This window comes from Heterodontus francisci, chromosome 2 (assembly GCF_036365525.1).
Source record: "Heterodontus francisci isolate sHetFra1 chromosome 2, sHetFra1.hap1, whole genome shotgun sequence".
NCBI lineage: Eukaryota > Metazoa > Chordata > Chondrichthyes > Heterodontiformes > Heterodontidae > Heterodontus > Heterodontus francisci.
This window is the reverse complement of record NC_090372.1, coordinates 193,583,191-193,605,544: the sequence shown is the minus strand read 5'-3', so window position 1 is coordinate 193,605,544 and position 22,354 is coordinate 193,583,191. Positions and strand designations below refer to the sequence as shown.

The following is a 22,354-nucleotide window of genomic DNA, read 5'->3' as shown; positions in this document are numbered from 1 at the left end:
GTGAGTGGATCTGGGACAGTGATGACTGAGATTGTGATGATCTGGCTGATCTGTTGAAAATCCAAATATCATTTAGTTGTTCTTTATTTTCAGATTTGAATTCAATAAATTGTGAAGTACAAAATTGCTTAAAATAAACCAGAATGCATAACTCTTTTCTATAAGCATTAATAACTTCCCATGACAGCGTCTTCCCAAATCTCCCTAAAATTTACCAAATTTATAATGGCTGTATTACTATTAGCTTTTATGAATCATGAGCTTATGACAAGGTCTATAAATGAGTTTTCAGCTTTTTGGGGACTGTGTGAGCTTTTGCTTACTGACACGTAGGTCTTCAGCCAACTTTGAGCATCCAAGCAAGGTGTGAGCAAATATATGAACAAACCTTACAACATAGATTCCAACAGTTTCTCCAGTTAAAACAGAATCAACAGGAACAATTGCAATCTATTTTGTCATGCTCAGAATGAGCCGTGATGAACTAAATAATAAATTGGAGGAATTATGAAAATAAAAAGTAAACTATTAAACTGAACCACAAGAACATGGACACTTGTACCACAGATAAAGTGGAATAGTGGTCATGTAACTCCTCCTGTACTGGAATACACACCTGTCTGTTGAGGATGAAACTCATTAACCTCGTCTAAAATAGCTCTGGGCAGAATCCATTGAAATTGAAAGCACCATTGCATATTGATGACTCCTATCTATATGAATGAACTAACAAAAGGTGCTGGAAACAGACTGACTTACAGCCCAAACCACAATGAACTGGTGTGAAATATCACCATTAAAACAGAATGGTCCCCATTCAGACATCAACAGATAGACAAGGGTTCTATATCCTGGTCCATTGTATGGTCACACCAGGGAAGAGGGCTAGGTGTTACCTAACAGTAACTCAAATGTGATGGCTTTTTACCTTAAAAAGGTAATCCTCTGCTGCTGGCAAAATGGCATGCCTTCCCACAGCATTTTATTTATTTATTTAGAGATACAGCACTGAAACAGGCCCTTCGGCCCACTGAGTCTGTGCCGACCATCAACCACCCATTTATACTAATCCTACATTAATCCCATATTCCTACCACATCCCCACCTTCCCTCAATTCCCCTACCACCTACCTATACTAGGGGCAATGTATAATGACCAATTTACCTATCAACCTGCAAGTCTTTGGCTGTGGGAGGAAACCGGAGCACCCGGCGAAAACTCACGCAGTCACAGGGAGAACTTGCAAACTCCGCACAGGCAGTACCCAGAATTGAACCCGGGTCGCTGCAGCTGTGAGGCTGTGGTGCTAACCACTGCGCCACCCAGCCTTCCTGCCTCCCAGCCTGTCCCGAATGGCCTTGAAAATTCCAGCCCCAGTTTCAATAGTCAATTTGTACTGATCTTGCTAATTTCAGCAATGCCTGCTGGAAGTGCATGTGGGAAGATTTTGTGGGGAGAAAAGGATTGCATCCTACTGTGATGATCCCATAGTCAAATAGCCTTCTAACATTCACTATCAAGATTTACACATGAAATGTCACTGGCATCTTGTAATAAGGGACAACATTTGGGATCTGCAATGTCTGAGCTATTTTCATTTTTTTCATATTATTGGACTTCAACAATATTTGATAAGAATACCAAGGTTGGTATTCATTTTCAGATCACACCATTTCTTCCAGGAAGGAAAGAAAAGTCGAACAAATTTTTAAAAGATAATTTAACCCAGCTTCAGGCAAACACAAAATGTTCAAAAATTTCAAAATAATGTCTAAGATGACTGGGAGGCAGCTGAATTCTAAGAGATTACTTCATCTACTGAATTCAATGTATAATTTACTTATCAATCTATCAGGCAAGAGAACATGAATCTAGCCAGTGATATTTTATTGTCCGATTAAACATCTCACTGCATCAATGAAAGATATTCCTTGCCCTTGGGACATCTAACTTTATGAGCAAAACATTTCAACAAAACCTGAAAAAGTGTCAATTTATGTAGAACCAAGTTGAGACCGCCTGATGGCAGAGCCATATTCTAGGGGCTCTTGGTCCCAACAACATCCAACACTAATCCGACATCTCTGCAACAACTCCCGATTCTTTAAAATACAAACATGTTTTATCGGAAGACCCACATTTGCACAGGGTCCTGCCATGTTTGTTTGCAGCCCTTAAGCCCATGCCCCATACAAAGTTATGTGTTAACCTGCTCCTGCCTACTGTAAATGCGAATACATGAATATCGTTGATGCCTGCTGACTTACTGTTGAGGGTCTCACATGGATAATGGCCATTAGGCAGCTTATCATAGAGAGCATGAACTGCAAATTCTCAGAAAATTCCATGTTTGGGTACAGGTCCATGAATTGTGTAACGATTGCCATTTGCCAGCTGACGGTAAGCCTGGATTGGTAACTTGTCCAACATCCACATAGTAACTCTTGCTCAATCAATCCTCAACAGACAGCAGAAATCTTACATAAACAGTGCCTGCTACAACCACAGACCAAGAAAAATTTTGTGGTACATCTGGTCACTAAAGTCAGACATTCTGAACACACTATCTTCCATTAACAGAAATTGATCAACTGAGATAAAGCACATAACAATGTTTACATTATATGACTACGCTGAACCTGATACACACAATCAAATTTGCATTCTCTGCCAATTTAAATATATATTTCTTAAATTACGCATTAAAACAAAATTCAACACTCCTCTAAGGCACTTCATTAAACAAAGACAATTTGATCGTGGTGTTTCATATAAAGAGTTTTGATGGTATAAATAGTGTTGGTAAATAAATGAAATAACAAGGCTAAAAACAAATTAGTAATAGCATAAAACTTGAGTAATTACAGAAAACTATTTCACTACATATGTAAGACTCCATTATGGATCAGGGTAGTCCTCTCTCAGTAATAGCGGGCAAGTGCTCTACTGGACAGCCACAGTGCAAAAGAAATAGGTGCAGGAAGCCAAACAGTTCCCCAAGCTTTTTTTCTGTTCATTCATGGGATGCAGGCGTCACTGGCCAGGCCAGCATTTATTGCCCATCCCTAATTGCCCTTGAGAAGGTGGTGGTGAGCTGCCTTCTTGAACTGCTGCAGTCCATGTGGGGTAGGTATACCCACAATGCTGTTAGGAAGGGAGTTCCAGGATTTTGACCCAGCGACAGCGAAGGAACGGCAATATAGTTCCAAGTCAGGATGGTGTGTGACTTGGAGGGGAACTTGCAGGTGGTGGTGTTCCCATGTATTTGCTGCCCTTGTCCTAGTTGGTAGAGGTCGCGCGTTTGGAAGGTGCTGTCTAAGGAGCCTTGGTGCATTGCTGCAGTGCATCTTGTAGATGGTACACACTGCTGCCACTGTGCGTTGGTGGTGGAGGGAGTGAATGTTTGTGGATGGGGTGCCAATCAAGCGGGCTGCTTTGTCCGGGATGGTGTCGAGCTTCTTGAGTGTTGTTGGAGCTGCACCCATCCAGGCAAGTGGAGAGTATTCCATCACACTCCTGACTTGTGCCTTGTAGATGGTGGACAGGCTTTGGGGAGTCAGGAAGTGAGTTACTCACCTCAGGATTCCTAGCCTCTGACCTGCTCTTGTAGCCATGGTATTTATATGGCTACTCCAGTTCAGTTTCTGGTCAATGGTAGCCCCTAGGATGTTGATAGTGGGGGATTCAGCGATGGTAATGCTGTTGAATGTCAAGGGGAGATGGTTAGATTCTCTCTTGTTGGAGATGGTCATTGCCTGGCACTTGTGTGGCATGAATGTTACTTGCCACTTATCAGCCCAAGCCTGGATATTTTCCAGGTCTTGCTGCATTTCTACACGGACTGCTTCAGTATCTGACGAGTCACGAATGGTGCTGAACATTGTGCAATCATCAGCGAACAACCCCATTTCTGACCTTATAATTGAAGGAAGGCCATTGATAAAGCAACTGAAGATGGTTGGGCCTAGGACACTACCCTGAGGAACTCCTGCAGTGATGTCCTGGAGCTCAGATGATTGACCTCCAACAACCACAACCATCTTCCTTTGTGCTAGATATGACTCCAGCCAGCGGAGGGTTTTCCCCTTGATTCCCATTGACCTCAGTTTTGCTAGGGCTCCTTGATGCCATACCCGGTCAAATGCTGCCTTGATGTCAAGGGCAGTCACTCTCACCTCACCTCTTGAGTTCAGCTCTTTTGTCCATGTTTGAACCAAGGCTGTAATGAGGTCAGGAGCTGAGTGGATCTGGGGGAACCCAAACTGAGGATCGCTGAGCATGTTATTGCTAAGCAAGTGCCACTTGATGGCACTGTTGATGATACCTTCCATCATTTTACTCATGATTGAGAGTAGACTGATGGGGCGGTAACTGGCCGGGTTGGACTTGTCCTGCTTTTTGTGTACAGGACATACATGGGCAATTTTCCACATTGCAGGGTAGATGCCAGTGTTGTAGCTGTACTGGAACAGCTTGTCTAGGGGTGCGGAAAGTTCTGGAGCACAGGTCTTCAGTACTATTGCCGGAATATTGTCAGGGCCCGTAGCTTTTGCAGTGTTCAGTACCTTCAGTCGTTTCTTGATATCACGTGGAGTGAATCGAATTGGCTGAAGTCTGGCATCTGTGATGCTGGGGACTTCAGGAGAGGCCGAAATATGCCGAGCCATGAGGTTACAGGTTGTGGTCGAGTACAATTCTGCTGCTGCTGATGGCCCACAGCGCCTCATGGATGCCCAGTTTTGCATTGCTAAATCTGTTCGAAATCTATCCCATTTAGTGAACCAGATGGGTTTTTACAACAATCAACAATGGTTTCATGGCCATCATTAGACTAGCTTTTAATTCCAGATGTATTAATTAAATTCAAATTCCACCTTCTGCTGTGGTGGGATTCAAACCCATGTCGCCAGAGAAATACCCTGGGTGTCTGGGTTACTAGTCCAGTGATAATACCACTACGCCACCGCCTACCCCCCATTGCTCCACCATTCACTAAGATCGTGCCTGATCTTCTACATCAACTCCATTTTTCTGCCCTATCCCCATATCCTCAATTCTCTTGGTACCCAAAAATCTATCTATTGATCTCAGTCTTGAATATACTCATTGACTGAGCAGCCACAGTCCTTGGAGGCAGAGGATTCCAAAGATTCACAACCCTTTGAAGAAAATTCTCATCTCAGTCCTAAATGCCGATCCCTTATCCTGAGACAATGATCCCTAGTTCTAGACTCTCCAGCCAACTTAGCCACTAAGTTGTTCCTGGTCAATAATTCTCACTCAACTAAAGCTTGCTGTGCGTAATGCAAAACTACTTCATTGCCTGTAAAGTGCCTTAGGATGTCCTGATGTTATGAAAGGTGCTATATAAATGCAAGTCTTTTTATTTATGCTTGTGCTGGGAGCTTGCTGTGTGCACATTGGCTGTCATATCTGTTACATGTCAAAGAATTTCTTTGACTAAAGCTTTGGGACATCCTGAGATCATGAAAAGCACTATAAAATTGCAAATTCTTTCTACTTTGTACCTATTGCCAACATTTGCAATTTAATTTGGTTAATTAAAAATCAAACTTCTCCTTTAATTCCAAACATCGAGTTCCATGTTTACAAAACTTGAGAAATCACAAATTACATCAAAGAGGAAATATAACCAAATTCAAATACTATGACTGCCCATTGGACAGGCAGGTGACTATGCAGAGTTTTTTTTTTAACTCTTTCATGTGACTATGGGTGTCACTGGCAAGGCCAGCATTGGTTGCCCATCCCTAAATGCCCTTGACAACTGAGTGGCTTGTCAGCCATTTCAGAGGCCATTGGTCTGGAGTCACACGTAGGCCAGACCAGGTAAGGCAAGCAGATTTCCTTCCCTAAAAGACATTAGTGAATGAGATGGGTTTTTATGACAATCGATGATAGTTTCATGGCACCATTACTGAGACTATCTTTCAATTCCAGATTCATTAATTAATTGAATTTAAATTCCACCAGCTGCTATGTGGTGGGATTTGAACCCTTGTCCCCAGGGCATTAGACTGGGCCTCTGGATTGCTAGTTCAGTGACATTACCGTTACATCAGCATCTCCCCCAAGCATTCAGCCTCTCTCTAATAGCATAACAGGGACGTTCTGGAAAAGTCTCAGACTCAGGATCAGGTCGACGAAGAATGGTTTATTATTTACATAATGCTACAAACACACCAGCGAGTTAACACCGTAGCACTTAAAGCAGCCAGAAGCACTGCACAAAGAACAGCCAGGCGCTGCGCAAATGACTACTGGCAACACCTATGCAGTCATATTCAGCTGGCCTCAGACACCGGAAACATCAGAGGAATGTATGATGCCATCGAGAGCTTTTGGACCAACCATCAAGAAGGTCGCCCCCCTCAAATCTAAATCAGGGGACACAATCACTGACCAACGCAAGCAAATGGACCGCTGGGTGGAGCACTACCCAGAACTGTACTCCAGGGAAAATGTAGTCACTGAGATCGCCCTCAATGCAGCCCAGTCTCTGCCAGTCATGGATGAGCTGGACGTACAGCCAACAAAATCGGAACTCAGTGATGCCATTGATTCTCTAGCCAGCGGAAAAGCCCCTGGGAAGGACGGCATTACCCCTGAAATAATCAAGAGTGCCAAGCCTGCTATACTTTCAGCACTCTATGAACTGCTTTGCCTGTGCTGGGACGAGGGAGCAGTACCACAGGACATGCGCGATGCCAATATCATCACCCTCTATAAGAACAAGGGTGACCGCGGTGACTGCAACAAATACCGTGGAATCTCCCTGCTCAGCATAGTGGGGAAAGTCTTGGCTCAAGTCGCTCGAAACAGGCTCCAGAAGCTGGTTTAGCGTGTCTACCCTGAGGCACAGTGTGGCTTTCGAGCAGAGAGATCCACCATTGACATTCTGTTCTCCCTTCGCCAGCTACAGGAGAAATGCCGTGAACAACAGATGCCCCTCTACGTTGCTTTCATTGATCTCACCAAAGCCTTTGACCTTGTCAGCAGAAGTGATCTCTTCAGACTACTAGAAAAGATTGGATGTCCACCAAAGCTACTAAGTATCATCACCTCATTCCATGACAATATGAAAGGCACAATTCAGCATAGCGGTGCCTCATCAGACCCCTTTCCTATCCTGAGTGGCGAGAAACAGGGCTGTGCTCTCGCACCTACACTGTTTGGGATCTTCTTCTCCCCGCTGCTCTCACATGCGTTCAAGTCTTCAGAAGAAGAAATTTTCCTCCACACAAGATCAGGGGGCAGGTTGTTCAACCTTGCCTGTCTAAGAGCGAAGACCAAAGTACGGAAAGTCCCATCAGGGAACTTCTCTTTGCTGACGATGCTGCATTAACATCTCACACCGAAGAATGTCTGCAGTGGCTCATCGACAGGATTGCAGCTGCCTGCAACGAATTTGGCCTAACCATCAGCCTGAAGAAAATGAACATCGTGGGACAGGACGTCAGAAATGCTCCATCCATCAATATCGGTGACCGTGCTTTGAAAGTGGCTCAACTATCACCAGTAACCTGTCTCACGATGCAGAAATCAACAAGCACATGCGAAAGGCTTCCACTGCTATGTCCAGACTGGCCAAGAGAGTGTGGCAAAATGGAGCACTGCCATGGAACACAAAAGTCTGAGTGTTTCAAGCCTGCGTCCTCAGTACCTTGCTCTATGGCAGCGAGGACTGGACAACGTATGTCAGCCAAGAGCGACGTCTCAATTCATTCCATCTTCGCTGCCTCCGGAGAATCCTTGGCATCAGGTGGCAGGACCAAATCTCCAACACAGAAGTCCTCGAGGTGGCCAACATCCCCAGCATATACACACTACTGAGCCAGCGGCGCTAGAGATGGCTTGGCCACGTGAGCCGCATGGAAGATGGCAGGATCCCTAAGGACACATTGTACAGCGAGCTCGTCACTGGTATCAGACCCACCAGCTGTCCATGTCTCCGCTTTAAAGACGTCTGCAAACGTGACATGAAGTCCTGTGACACTGATCACAAGTCGTGGGAGTCAGTTGCCAGCAATCGCCAGAGCTGGCGGGCAACCATAAAGGCGGGGCTAAAGTGTGGCGAGTCGAAGAGACTTAGCAGTTGGCAGGAAAAAAGACAGAAGCGCAAGGGGAGAGTCAACTGTGTAACAGCCCTGACAACCAATTTTATCTGTAGTACCTGTGGAAGAGTCTGTCACTCTAGAATTGGCCTTTATAGCCACTCCAGGTACTGCTTCACAAACCACTGACCACCTCCAGGCGCTTACCCATTGTTTCTTGAGACAAAGAGACCAAAGAAGAAGACATACAAACTCATCAAGCCTCCTAAGCTAGCATTCTTCCTGCTGCTCTCTCTTCTCTCCAGCCTAACCTCACCACTTACATCATCACTTACAGTGGGAGGGGTTGCTCTCTGTCTTCAGCATTAACCCTATACATCTTTAAAATGCATCTCCTCCCCCAAGTCTTTATCCAACATTTTACCAAACACATTTACATACTTGACCTATCTGCTACCCTCTCTCCCCAAGTATCTAACTTCACAGATTTGGTCAGTTTGGTGGTTTGAGAACTCTCCTCGAACTGGTTGTAATCTGACTGGGACGATCAGTAGTGTTCCTTGTAATAAAAACAAGAAATGCTGGAAATACTCAGCAGGTCTGGCAGCATCTGTGGAGAGAGAAGCAGAGTTAATGTTTCAGGTCAGTGACCCTTCTTCAAAACTGGCAAATATTAGAAATGTAAAAGGTTATAAGCAAGTAAAGCAGGGGTGGGGCAAGTGATAACAAATGAGAAGGTGTAGATAGGACAAGGTCACAGAATAGCTAACCAGAAGGTTGTGGTGCAAAGGCAAACAATATGCTAATGGTGTGTTGAAAGACAAAGCATTAGTGCAGGTAGGGTGTTAACGGACTGAAAATTGAACAGCCGCAAGTACAAACATGAAAAGAAAATAGTGGGTAAGCAAATTGAACAAACCAAGATGAAATAAAATAAAAACAAAAAAAATTTTTAAAAAGGAGAAAGAAAAAAAATAACTAAAAATAAAAGTAAAATGGGGGGGCCCCCGGCATGCTCTGAAATGATTGGACCCAATGTTCAGTCCGGCAGGCTGTAGTGTGCCTAAATCGGTAAATGAGATGCTGTTCCTCGAGCTTGCGTTGATGTTCACTGGAACACTGCAGCAATCCCAGGACAGAGGTGTGAGCATGAGAGCAGGGGGAAGTGTTGCAATGGCAAGCAACCAGAAGCTTGTACCGATGCAGACACTCACACTTCTGTGGTGCAGTCTGAGAGGCTGCAGGGCTTTCTCACCGACTGTCCAGGTCATCTGTGATTACGGAGCAACTCCTGAGTTTGTTGCAGTCCCCCAACTAGATCTCCTGTTTTCCTGGTGCTTCTCAATGAGGTGGGGAGATCTTCAAATTTTCTTGGTTGTTTTAACCGGTGCCACCACATTGTGTGTTGTTTTATTTAGTTGCGTAAAAGGGACATTCTGGAGCAAGTCTCAGACTCAGGATAAGGTCAACTAAGAAGTGTTTATTATTTACATAATACTATATATACTCTCATCAAGCCTCCTAAGCTAGCATCCTTCGTGCTGCTCTCTCTTCTCAGAGTCATAGAGATACAGCACTGAAACAGGCCCTTCGGCCCACCAACTCTGTGCCGACCAACTACCACCCATTTATACTAATCCTACATTCCCTACCACATCCCCACCATTCTCCTACCACCTACCTAAACTAGGGGCAATTTACAATGGCCAATTTACCTATCAACCTGCAAGTCTTTGGCTGTGGGAGGAAACCGGAGCACCCGGCGGAAACACACGCGGTCACAGGGAGAACTTGTAAACTCCGCATAGGCAGTACCCAGAACCGAACCTGGGTCGCTGGAGCTGTGAGGCTGCGGTGCTAATCACTGCGCCACCACTGTTCTCTCCAACCTAACCTCATGTAACTATGACATCACCCTTACAATGAGAGGGGTTGCTCTCACTGTCTTCAGCATTAACCCTTTATATCCTTATATTACATTAGGTGTCCATTACCTGTAGCATAATTCAAAAATGCTGGATCTCAAATATCAAAACAAATCACATCAATTCACCACATTTGAAATGACAAGACCATGAGAATTTTAAATCCTTGGTAACACAACCCCAATAGCTCCTGAATTTGTCACATCAGCCATCAAATGAGTGTATGAATGAAACAGTGGGTCATATGCTTGGAAGAAAACGCAGATTAAAGCAGACTGCAGAAAAACAAAATCTGCTCAGAGGACATAGCACTGCAGCATAATTTTTCACTGGCTGCTGAGTTGTGTTTTTGGTACAGGCACATAAACACATGGAGCAGTAGCAACTCTAGTCCTAAAGAAACAGCATTCTAAATAGCTTCCTAACACAAAGTACAGAAAGTCAGATTGCAAGAGATCTGATAGCAACATTGCTAGTATAACCGGAAAATCAATCTTCCTGGCATGGGCAAATAAGTAGTCATACAAGTGGAAAAAATGGTTCATTTGAAGTATAAAAACCTAGTCCCGATGAGGGTAAAAGAATGCATTATATAAACAAGGCAAGATTGCTTGGGAAGATCCAAGAGAGGTTGTGTGTATGATGGGGTAGGAGGGGGGTAGTGGGAGGGGAAAGAGGGCAGAACAGCATAAACAGTGATGCCACCGTCACAGATAGGAAGCGGCTGCCGGAACTAATAGTAGATACAGACAGGGAGAAGTGGTTCCAACTTCAAATAAACTATTGTGTGATTAATTGTGGTTTATAAAAGCACAGTCAGGTTGCAAATTTGATTACCTGTTGTGAACTATCACACTTTTTGTAGTTTAGTTTGTGGTGTATTCAACTATTATTGCTTACAGTAATTTAAGCAATCATCTCCCTAAATATTTCCTTCCTCAGCATTACAATATTGCTGCTTTGATTCTTCAGTAATTTCTGTAGTTCTAGTATTGATTTTTGTTGCTGATTTAATTCATGCTTCTGACAAATGCAGTGAGTGGAGTATGCAGATAAACAGGTGTGTGATTCTGTTTGGCTATATGTTCAAAGCCAATAAAAAGATGCTAATGTATCATTTGTTACGCAACTTATGTTAGAATACCAGCTGTATGTACACAGACTTTTTTTTAATTTAGAGATACAGCACTGAAACAGGCCATTCGGCCCACCGAGTCTGTGCCGACCAACAACCACCCATTTATACTAACCCTACAGTAATCCCATATTCCCTACCACCTACTTACAACTCTGAAAGAATACTGGACAACAGGTAGACAGCTGGAGATACACTGGAAGGCTATCCATTTAGGATGTGGTTAATAACCACCCCTAACAAGACAGACAACACAAAAGATCATTTGCAAAATATTAAATTCACTTTAAGACAGTGGTGTCTGAAATGACACAATTCAGAATTCAGTGCAGCTATCAGCCACTTAGAATTCAGAGCTACTGGCACAATGTGCTGGTGAGTGGATGGATACAACAATCACTCTTCATTCTGTTGCCATGTGAACATCGTCCAAGCTAGCGCTTCACAATAAGGGTGGAGGGGTCAACCATTGGGTAGGATATAAGCGTTGTTTTGAGAAGGCTTTTGAAGATGGAGGCGTTTAGGGAGAGATATCTTTCTCCTCATGACTGTTGATAATCCTCTGCTGTATCCATGTAATTGCTTGCTTGTGTACTAGGAGCTGATTTGCGACTAAGTTTACTTCATTTACAGGGTGGAGCATTTCAACTAGCTGACATTTCCTGAGATACAACTGCAACAGTATCGAACGAAAATCAATCTCCAAACTCCCATTATGAGGGAGATTGCTATCTGAATCCAAAGAAATCCATGGACGCCACTCTACCTATGCCAACTCCTTCACACAATAACCCAGAACTAATTCTACTACCCTTTTATTTTCCTTTTACGACAATGTCATGTCCCAATAAACCAGATTATAAATATTGTAATAAAAAGGAAAATACTGCAGATGCTGGGAATCTGAAATAAAAACAAGAAATGCCGGAAATACTCAGCAGGTCTGGCAGCATCTGTGGAGAGAGAAGCAGAGTTAATATTTCAGGTCAGTGACCCTTCATCAGAACTGGCAAATATTAGAAATGTAACAGGTTTTAAGCACATAAAGCGGGGGTGGAGCAAGAGCTAACCAAAGAGGTGTTGATCGGACAAGGTCACAGAGAATAACTGACCTGAAGGTCATGGAGCAAAGGCAAACAGTATGTTAACAGTGAGCTGAAAGACAAAGCATTAGTGCAGAAAGGTGTTAATGGACAGAAAAATGAACATCCTGGCCCCAAGCACAAACATGTGGCACAGCAGAAACAAACTAAACAAACTTAAATAAACAAAGAAAAACGAAAAACAAAATAAAAAGGGGGGCCAGTCATGCTCGGAAATTATTGAACTGAATATTCAGTCCGGCAGGCAGTAGCATGCTGTTCCTCGAGCTTGCGTTGATGTTCACTGGAACACTGCAGCAATCCCAGGACAGAGATGTGAGCATGAGAGCAGGGGGGAGTGTTGAAATGGCAAGCAACCGGAAGCTCGGGGTTATGCTTTCGGACTGAGTGGAGGTATTCCGCAAAGTGGTCACCCAATCTGCGTTTGGTCTCCCCATTGTAAAAATTGTAAATGTTTAGTATACAAACGTTAAGCAAAACCACTCAGAAGCAAAAAGATGTTGTACAAAATTTTGCACACTTGACATCTTTTGAGTATGTACCATCTTTCTGACCCAATTATGACATCTATTCTTGGTCAAATTCATTCCAGTCTCTGCTGCAGTCACTAGAAAAGTATGTCAAGAATGGAAAACAGAAAAAAAAAAATGTTTGCAGAATAGATACACAGGGCCTTACCAGGGTGACATGCCCCAATTGCAAAAGTAAACACTTTTCAGAGGTACTTACTAACTGCTGATCCAGGGCCACAATTACAAGCGTAGTGAAAAATTCTCCCCAGAGCACCATAACTTTGCATATTAATTCCCAGAGGCATTGGCAAAGCTGTTTACCAAGCAGATGTGAACAACAGATCATTTGCTGCAACAAATCACCTATCCTAGTTTTAGTGTATTTAACAAACAGCCAGCTGTTTTTCCCAATTGGTAGAAATAATTTAATTTGGGTTTTAATTACATAATCAAGACTTTCATCTCCTGCTGGAAATATGACCAAGCTGCCTACTTCCGATCTATGGTGTTGCTCTCAGGGGAGTAAAGCAACAACTGAATCACTTTAGGGAAGGAAACAAGCTATCCTCGTCAGGTCCAGCCTATGTGACTCCAGTCCCACACCTGCATGGTTGACTATTAACTGCCCTCTGACGTGACCCAGTTGCATCAAATCACTAAAAAGAACAGCAAGAATAAAACCAGATGAATTATTAGATGTGACCTAGCTAGCAGATCAGCACACAACAAAGCCACATCCAGCCTAGTCGATATATAGCAAGTTAGTTACTAGAATCTCAGAAGCTGCTTTATTTGTTTTTAAATTTGAGTGATCTTATCATCAGTAATATTGCAGTGGAATACCAACTTCTCAAAAACAGTCAACTACAGAAAAGCAAATTTAACATTTGAACAGAACATGATGCATTGTCAACAAACACAGAAATACAGAAAAAAAGTATACAAAATTCTCTGGATACGTGCACGAGCTACGCCTCTTCCCAGACAGAGAACTGATAACTTCACAGACCCTTCTGAAACCCTCTCGGCTAAGCAGAGGCTACAAGTGCAATTTACCTCAACATGGAGAATAGGCATGCATGGAATGTCACACTTGCACAACAGCATAAAAGAGTACAATAAAGATACAAGTGGGGGATTAAAACCAGGATCACAAATATAAGATAGGCACAAATAAATTCAATAAGGAATTCAGGAGAAACTCTACCGAGAAAATAGCTGGGTTGAAATATGGAAGTTGCTACCACAAGGTGCAGTTGAGGTGAACAGCATAGGTACATTTCAGGGGAAGCTAGATAAGCACCTGAGGGAAAAAGGAATAGAAGGATATGGTGATGTCCCATCTCTAACCTCTCCAAAGCTCCCACCCTCCATCATCCAACAACAATTTGTATTTATATAGTGCCTTTAATGTAGCAAAACATCCCAAGGTGGAGCATAAACACCAGCATAGACATGTTGAGCCGAATGGTCTGTTTTGGTGCTCGCCATAGTCTTAGAGTCATTTACGACATAGAGGAGGGCATTTGGCCCATCGAGATCATGAAGCTCTCCATGGAACAATCCAGTTAGTCCCACTCCCCTGCTCGATCCCCTTTATTTCCTTCAAGTACTCATCCAATTTCCTTATGAAATCATTGATTGTCTCCACTTCCACCATTCGAGGGCAACGAGTTCCAGGTCATTGGCACTCACTGCGTAAAAAAGTTCTTCCTCAAGATCCCCCTGCATTTCTTGCCCAAATGTACTAAAAACTAACTAGTAAGACTTCTAATTAACAATAAGCCAACTGCATATGAGTAGACATCATTCACAAGTTCAGGTACCTATATGTTTCTCCGTATTTGCAAATCTTAAAAATTTACTAGGATTTCTCTCAAAAAGGCTTAAGATAAAATTTAGATGTGGTAAAAAAAAAACAATGAACAATGGGATTGAAAAATTGATGGTGTGATTGGAAATGCAATGGAGAAAAAAAGAATTGTATTGAATCCAGCAGAGTGCCACAATTGATTCACAAGTCATATATTACATTATAGGAATATAACCACTTCCGAAATGAAGTGCAGTTGCAATTTATTTTTCAGAACAATTCAATAAGGATTTCTTACAATATTTTAAACTTTATAAATCCCTTCACTTCCAAATAACAAACCTCTGGCTTTTAACCTCAATCCCAATTCATTCCGAATTACATTTAAAGTTAATGATCTGTTTCACAACTCAGGCCACTTTCATATCTAAATAGTAACCAGATATGAACACGCAAGTGATTCAACTCTCTGTAGATTACACTATCTTTAGTGCCCTCAAGATAAATCAAGACTACAATTTATTTGTTGATTAGCAAACTGTAAATTTAATAAAAAGGGACTTGCATTTATATTTCAATTAAATCTCTCATCAACACGTCAAAATACATTCACATAAATTGAATTTCAGTACTTATGAAGTGCTGTGGCTGTTATACAGTCAAATATAACAGCCTGTTTACACACAAAGGGCTGAATTTTAATTGCGCACCACACTCTTCGACAACCTGCCTTGAACTCAGCGGCTTTCCGACATGGAAGTGCTGTCGTTGAGCAACCCCCACACCCCCCCATGATATTACACGCCGGGGCTCATTTAAATAGAGAGGGTGGAGCAGCCGCCCCCAATGACATAGAGAGGGCGGCTGCTGCGTCCCCGACAACAGCGACCGGCGCAGCTTTTAAAGGGCTTTAAGCCCTGACAATTAATTTCGATATTTAAAGGTACATAAGTGTAATTTTTTATTAAGAAACAATGAAGATGTGGAGGCCCTTCCCCAACCCCCTCCCAATGGTCATTTCATTGCCCGAAATGACCAACAGTTGCCTTTTTCCCTACCCGAACTTTACCCCCAACCTTTAAATTTTGCCCTTCAACCCCTTCCCACCATCCCCACATCCAATCAAAACTGTTTTGCCCGCTCCTCCACGCCTCGGAACCTGCAGCGTTCAGGGGCCAGTAAAACTCAGCCCAAGGTTCCACAGGCAGCAATGAGATGAATGACTAGTTAATCTCTTTCTAGTCTCAAATTGAGGAAGATTGTTAACCAGAACACTGGGAAAACACTCTGTGCTTTATCAAATGGTGCTATTCGATTTTGCGATCTGAACCATCAAAAAAGATTTTTGGGTTACCAGATGAAGATAGTATCCTTTCAGATATAGAGTAACAATACTTCAAAAATTATCAAGATCACCAAATAAATCCAATGTAAAATTCCGTACTTTTAATATTTGAAGTTTAAAAATATAGCTGCCCCATATTCATTAATACGGAGAGACATATAGACACCTTCAAACAAGGAGAAGAATACCTCTTAAAATCTCAAATTTTGAAAAGTGCTTCCCCAGATGTATCCATTTAGATTGCACTCCCACAAGTTTCTAACCACTTCCCTCCCTGAAAGCAAGGACTCATGCTGGAATGTTAGCCAGCCTCTTTTGCCCCACCCGAATGGACTATCTTCATTTGTGAACTGGATCGAGTGTTAGCTAATTCAATCCTGCACTCACCTGATAATTCACCACACTTTGAGCTTTCCTATCCAGGATAATGAAAAGCAAGAACCGGTGGTGATATTTCACATTGGTAACCTAGGGCACAGTTGCCCAGTCACAACAACATGGACGTGCCATGTCCAATAAAATATCTTGTTCATTGTTGAACAGTTCTGGAAGCCGAATAGTCTCCAAAGGCACACTCCTGTTTGCGTGCTAAATTTAGCTTCCATATCCCGATGGCAGAATCACACACCCACAAATCCGAAGACTTGAGTCTTCATCAAGATTGAGTGGGGGGCAGGCGGGGGGAGGGGGGTGGTGGTGGTCAAGGCCTGTAAAAAGTACTAGATAATGAAGAGATGGTCAGGCATCTCTGCAACAGAGACAGGCTGTCAGACTGAGGATTGAACTTGGGAACCTTTCTGCTTTGTATGCCTTAATTCCACACTGATCAGTGCAATTACTAACTGTGTCACTAGAGAGCAGCATTTACACACTGTAATCCCCATTAAAAAGAAAAGAAAAATATATTTATATAGCATCTTTCACAACCTCAGGATATTCCAGAGCCAGTTAAGTACTTATAAGGTGTAGTCACGGTCATGATATAGGAAACGCAGGACAATTTGTGCACAGCAAGCTCCCATGTGCAGCAATGTGATAATGACTAGATAACCTGCTTTAGTTATGTTGATTAAGTCAACCACTGACACTACAGTTCAACCTCATGGTTCTTCTGGACATTATTTCTAGAGCTGAAATGTCACCCTTATATCTCAGCACCCATTACTCCAAGCATAATTTGACCTTTTTGGGAGGGTAACAGTGTTCTCACACTCATAGTCATTGCTTTTATGTAGTTCAACATTTTAATGGCCTGGATGATTATTGCTTTGGATTGGGCTAGCATTTTGAGTATCAAGTCTCAGACTCCTAGATCCTCCGTTTGGCACATGAAACAGTCACTAAAAAAATGGTTCCTTTTAAATAGTCTTCAGGCAGTACCAGGCATCATTTGACTCCACTGCATTAAGATTTAGCTATTGTCCAAATTTGGAATAGAATGAAACACTTCAGTCAATGGAATTCAGCCAAGCCCTTTGCTATGCTCCAGCTGTTTCCTCCATTATCGTTTTCCCGAAAGCAATCAACATTAGTGAGATCTCGGAGTGTATGCATTTGGAGATGAAAATTAAATTGCACGTTGTCCAGAGACACAATTACACATACTGAGGCATGGGGAGCCTGCACACCAGAACTCACATCAGAAGGTTGCCAATTAATGAAGTAAATATTTCAATCCACTGTTCAGAAATTCAGCACCTTTAACAACTGAGAACTTCTGCCGCCACTACCCCACACCCTCACCACCCCATCATCTTTCTTTCCCCTTTTCGTACGTTTTTCTTAAAGCAGTGACTTCTGCGAGGATAAGACTGCACAAGTTGACAGTTCTCTAGGGTAAAGACTTATTTAAAAAGACAAATATGGTATTGCAATCATTGGTACCCTCAGCCACCAGGAACTGGATGGGTTTATATTGCTGCCCCTGGATTAATCTCACAAAGTGATAAGTTTTAAATGTATGGTTTTCAGCATGGTCAGTCTTTCCACTGTCCTCAGGAAACTGCATTCCAGACAGTTTGGCAAATATAGTGGTATACCTACATTATAGTTGCGGCATTTTCTATCTGAGTCACAGCCCGGCCGCCTGCCAAGTGTATTTTAATTGCTGGGCTATCAAATTTGTGGAAGATTTTTAAGCATGAAACAGTTTGAGAATTTTTAGTGCTCAGTTATTTGACAGACTACAGAACAAAGGTCAAACATCCAAAAATTCCAACTGATTTCTTGTTTGCATTGCTCAGAGACATCTGTTGTGTGGCTAAGTCGGGTATCAAGCAGCTTGTAGTTGGCCTGTTTACTTATTACTCAAGGCTATCAGTGGCAATATGGTGGCTAGCTAAAGTCAGGGCTCTATTCCATGATCTTGCTCCACAATTACCTAAAAGCAAGCTGGATCTGTAAATTTATATACATTATTTATTTAAACTAAATTACCTCATTGTAATTTATTAGGTGCTGTCACTGAAGTCTACCCCCCAACATACATAAAACTGCCTGTTTTTCAACCAAGAAATTGCATCTGTATCTACAGGAGTGGTTAACTCCCTTTGCACCATGCTTCATTCCCCAGACTAACACTTAGTAGGAAAGCAATAGTTGGTTTGAGAAGGGATGCAATGGTTAAAATTAAGACAAGCAGTTGTTTTGCAAATCCTAAAATGGCATTTCCCCCTCTTTCACAAAAGGAGCAATAATTTACATTTATACAGTGCCTTTAACATCAGCAAAGTCCCAAGCCAATTCACAGACTGAGTCGATGAAAAACAGATGCTGAGCCAGGAAAGGAGAGATTAAGAGGAGTGAGCAAAAACTTGGTTTGGTTGATTATTGCTTTGGATTGGGCTGGCATTTTGAGTATCAAGTCTCAGACTCCTAGATCACCTGCTTGCCGCATGGAACAATCACAAAAACATTTTTCTGTTTAAGTAGTCTTCAGACAGTCCCAGGCATTATTTGACTTAACTGCATTAATGAGGACGTTTTTAAAAAGGAGGCGAGGTGGAAAGATAGTGAAGTTTAAGCAAGAAATCCCACAAGAATTTGATTAGGCAGCTGAGACCCTTCCACCAATGGCAAGGCAAAGGAAGGTGGAATTCATGAGGCTAGAGTCGAGAGTGGTGTTCAGAGGGGTGGGTGGGGGGGTGGGGGGGGGGGGAACGTTTAAGGCTGGAGGAGGTTACAGAGAGTGAGAGGTTATGTAAGTATTTAAATATATGGAAACAGGTAAATCAACTCTTTTGCACAGATACAGCCCATCTGACTAGTGTGCAAGGCTGTGTAAATTGACACTTTTATACTGATCTAGTACACCCTGGTTCCCATACAGTTGACAATGCCAAAGAAATAAGTTCCAGGACTCACTAAGGCAGACAGTCAGCAAGACATGCTAAAAACAGGTCTTCCAAGCAGAAACTACTTCACAGTAGAACCAACAATGTTGAGGGCACATCATTTATTCTGTTCTCCTGGGTGTAAGTATCAAAATCTCCTTTAGTTTAGAGATACAGCACTGAAACAGGCCCTTCGGCCCACCGAGTCTGTGCCGACCATCAACCACCCATTTATACTAATCCTACACTAATCCCATATTCCTACCACATCCCCACCTGTCCCTATATTTCCCTACCACCTACCTATACTAGGGACAATTTTATAATGGCCAATTTACCTACCAACCTGCAAGTCTTTTGGCTTGTGGGAGGAAACCGGAGCACCCGGAGGAAACCCACGCAGACACAGGGAGAACTTGCAAACTCCACACAGGCAGTACCCAGAATTGAACCCGGGTCGCTGGAGCCGTGAGGCTGCAGTGCTAACCACTGTGCCGCCCCAAATTATTTTCCTTTTCAAATATATATCTAATTCCCTTTTGAAATAATTTGTACTTTAGTTGGTCACAAAGTAATAATTAAAAATTAAAGAATAAGCTGTATCACAGGTATAAAATAATCCTATTCATGTGTTCAAGGCTTGAATTGGAAATCTGGTAAATAAGATTACAAACTGACAACAGACTGATATTCAGAAAGCTGTCAATACAATTGCTGGGCTCTCAACGAACTGACACATAAAGCCATAGGCACAGACTTTATTTACAGTTGATTCATAATCTTTTGCTGTTAGCCTGGTCGCCAGGGTAGCACAACAAATTTGCATAAAGCTGCCTTATATTTATTAATATACTTGAAGTGTATACATGATAAGCTGCTTCAAATATGCAAGTGGCATAAGGCTGCCAACTGGAGAGTTCAGCAGAATCTATTCATACCGGAAGCAACTAGAATTCCCCACAATTTTGCAAAATCCAGTTTAACTGATCACGAATTCAGAATATTGTACTAAACAAATGATCATCTTGGTATTTTGATATAACAGATCCCTTCCAACATCTGCATTTTGTGATCAATGTGCTCCATACATTTCAGTTTATACAGATTGCTCAGTCCCTGATCTTAAACCTCTCATTCCACCATTTAGTCATGTTCTTATTCAGCTACCACTTATGACCTTGAACTTAATGTCTATACGGAAAACAATGAACTATTTCCTTTGCAAGAAGCACAAAATATATTCTAATACAGGTTTACGTAGGGCACATCATGTTTAACAAATTTACAGGAATCCAAGGAGGTAGAATTGGTGAATAAAGGTAATTCCGTCAGCTCATTAGAAATAGATATTGTAAGTAGATCATAAATTGGCGATATACTAAATTAATGAAATTAATAAGAAAGGACTTTATGGTATTAGTTCCAATTTGTAGATATCAGACCTAGATCGCTATTGTTCAAAACATTGAAGATCATCACTAATTTATAGTTCGTATGGAGAATTTAACTGAATCACAGAATTTAATTCCCAGATCACTGGTAAAAATCTCAAAATCCCAAAGTAATGAAAATGAAATTAGACTTATTCAATCAACATAAATCAGTGCCCTACTTTGTGAATGAACTTGATGATTGTGTTAGAAATAGAACATCTAGATTCAGATACCAATCTGTGCAGAAAATGCTCAGTTGGAATGGACATAATTCAAAGAGATCTAGAGACATGTAGCAAACTGTAGAAAAACTGCAAATGGCATTCATTAATGCAAATTGTAAGATAATACAGTCTGATACCAAAATATTGTCACAAAAATGTGCTTTATGTCAAATGATGATTTTTAATCCACTGGCTAGAAACCTGAACTGAATTTTAAAAACAGGGATTAAAGCTGACTCGATGATGGCAGCTAAAGATGGCTACCCCAATTTGCATCACTGTACTTTCCACATTTCAATGCATTGAATGGAGATAGTATTTCTGCACAGACCCATCAAGGACAATGACCCGGAGAATCTGAGTGAACCACCTATCCTGCTCCCATTAGCAAGGCATCAAGGCCATCACCTGAATATTAAACTGGTGGAGACAAACCACTCAAACCTCAACAGTTGAACAATAGGACCATAGCTGTGAGAAAGGGATTCCTAGACATGGACTAATTAAGTTGTAAGAGGGAATACACTAGTAACCACCGTGCTTGAATCACTGGATGATGGTCATGTGACAGGCCCACCCTTCATGTGCTTAAGTTTCTGTTTTCTCTGCAGTAAGGAGAGAAGCAGCTAAACACTGATGGGAGAAGACCCGATTGGGGTCCCTCCTTCCTTTCTCTTCCTCCAACCCACCTTGCAAAATTCAAACCCTGTTTTCTGACATTAACCACCCAGGGACACCACAACTGCAGACAGAGTCTCCTTAAAGGAAATCAGCCGTACAACTGTCTCCAGGAGAACCACCGAATCAGCCGGCCACCTCTTCAAATGTGAAGTCTCAGGACCACCAAAGGAAAATCTCATGACAACCAAATTCAGCCTGAAGCCAGACAAGTCATCAACCTCCAGAATGTATAGCCCTTTTATTTCTCTGGACTCTAATTTGACCAATATATCCTTTCCCACTCTAACCTATTTACGTACGTGCGTGCGTGTGTGTGAGAGAGCGAGAGAGTGTGAGAGTGTGTGGGAAAATGAGGGAGTGAGAAAATGAGAGAGACAGAGAGAGACAGAGAGAGACAGAGAGAGTCGAAGCACATTTTATTATTTTACTTAGATCAGTTAAGTACAATAAAGCTAACCTCTTACATAAAATAAAAACAAAGTGCTGGAAATACTCAGCAGGTCTGGCAGCATCTGTGGAGAGAGAAACAGAGTTACCATTTCACATCCGTGATTGGAACTACCCATTTGATGAAAGGTCACAGACCTGAAATGTTAACTCTGTTTCTTTCTCCACAGATGCTGCCAGACTTGCTGAGTATTTCCAGCACTTTCTGTTTTCATTTCAGATTTCCAGCATCTGCAGTATTTTGCTTTTGATAAAGCTAACCTCTTTCTTTGTTATACTCAGGAAAACCTATCTGATTGTTTCTTTTATGTTGCAATCAAACAAGAAG

At 42.1% G+C, this 22,354-nt stretch overlaps 1 protein-coding gene across 2 annotated transcripts in view; it reads right to left on the bottom strand.

Annotated features, from left to right (window-relative positions):
• Nucleotides 1-22,354, bottom strand: part of LOC137349681 (extended synaptotagmin-2-like) — a 276,064-nt gene that overhangs the window by 204,923 nt on the left and 48,787 nt on the right. The window lies entirely within an intron of this gene.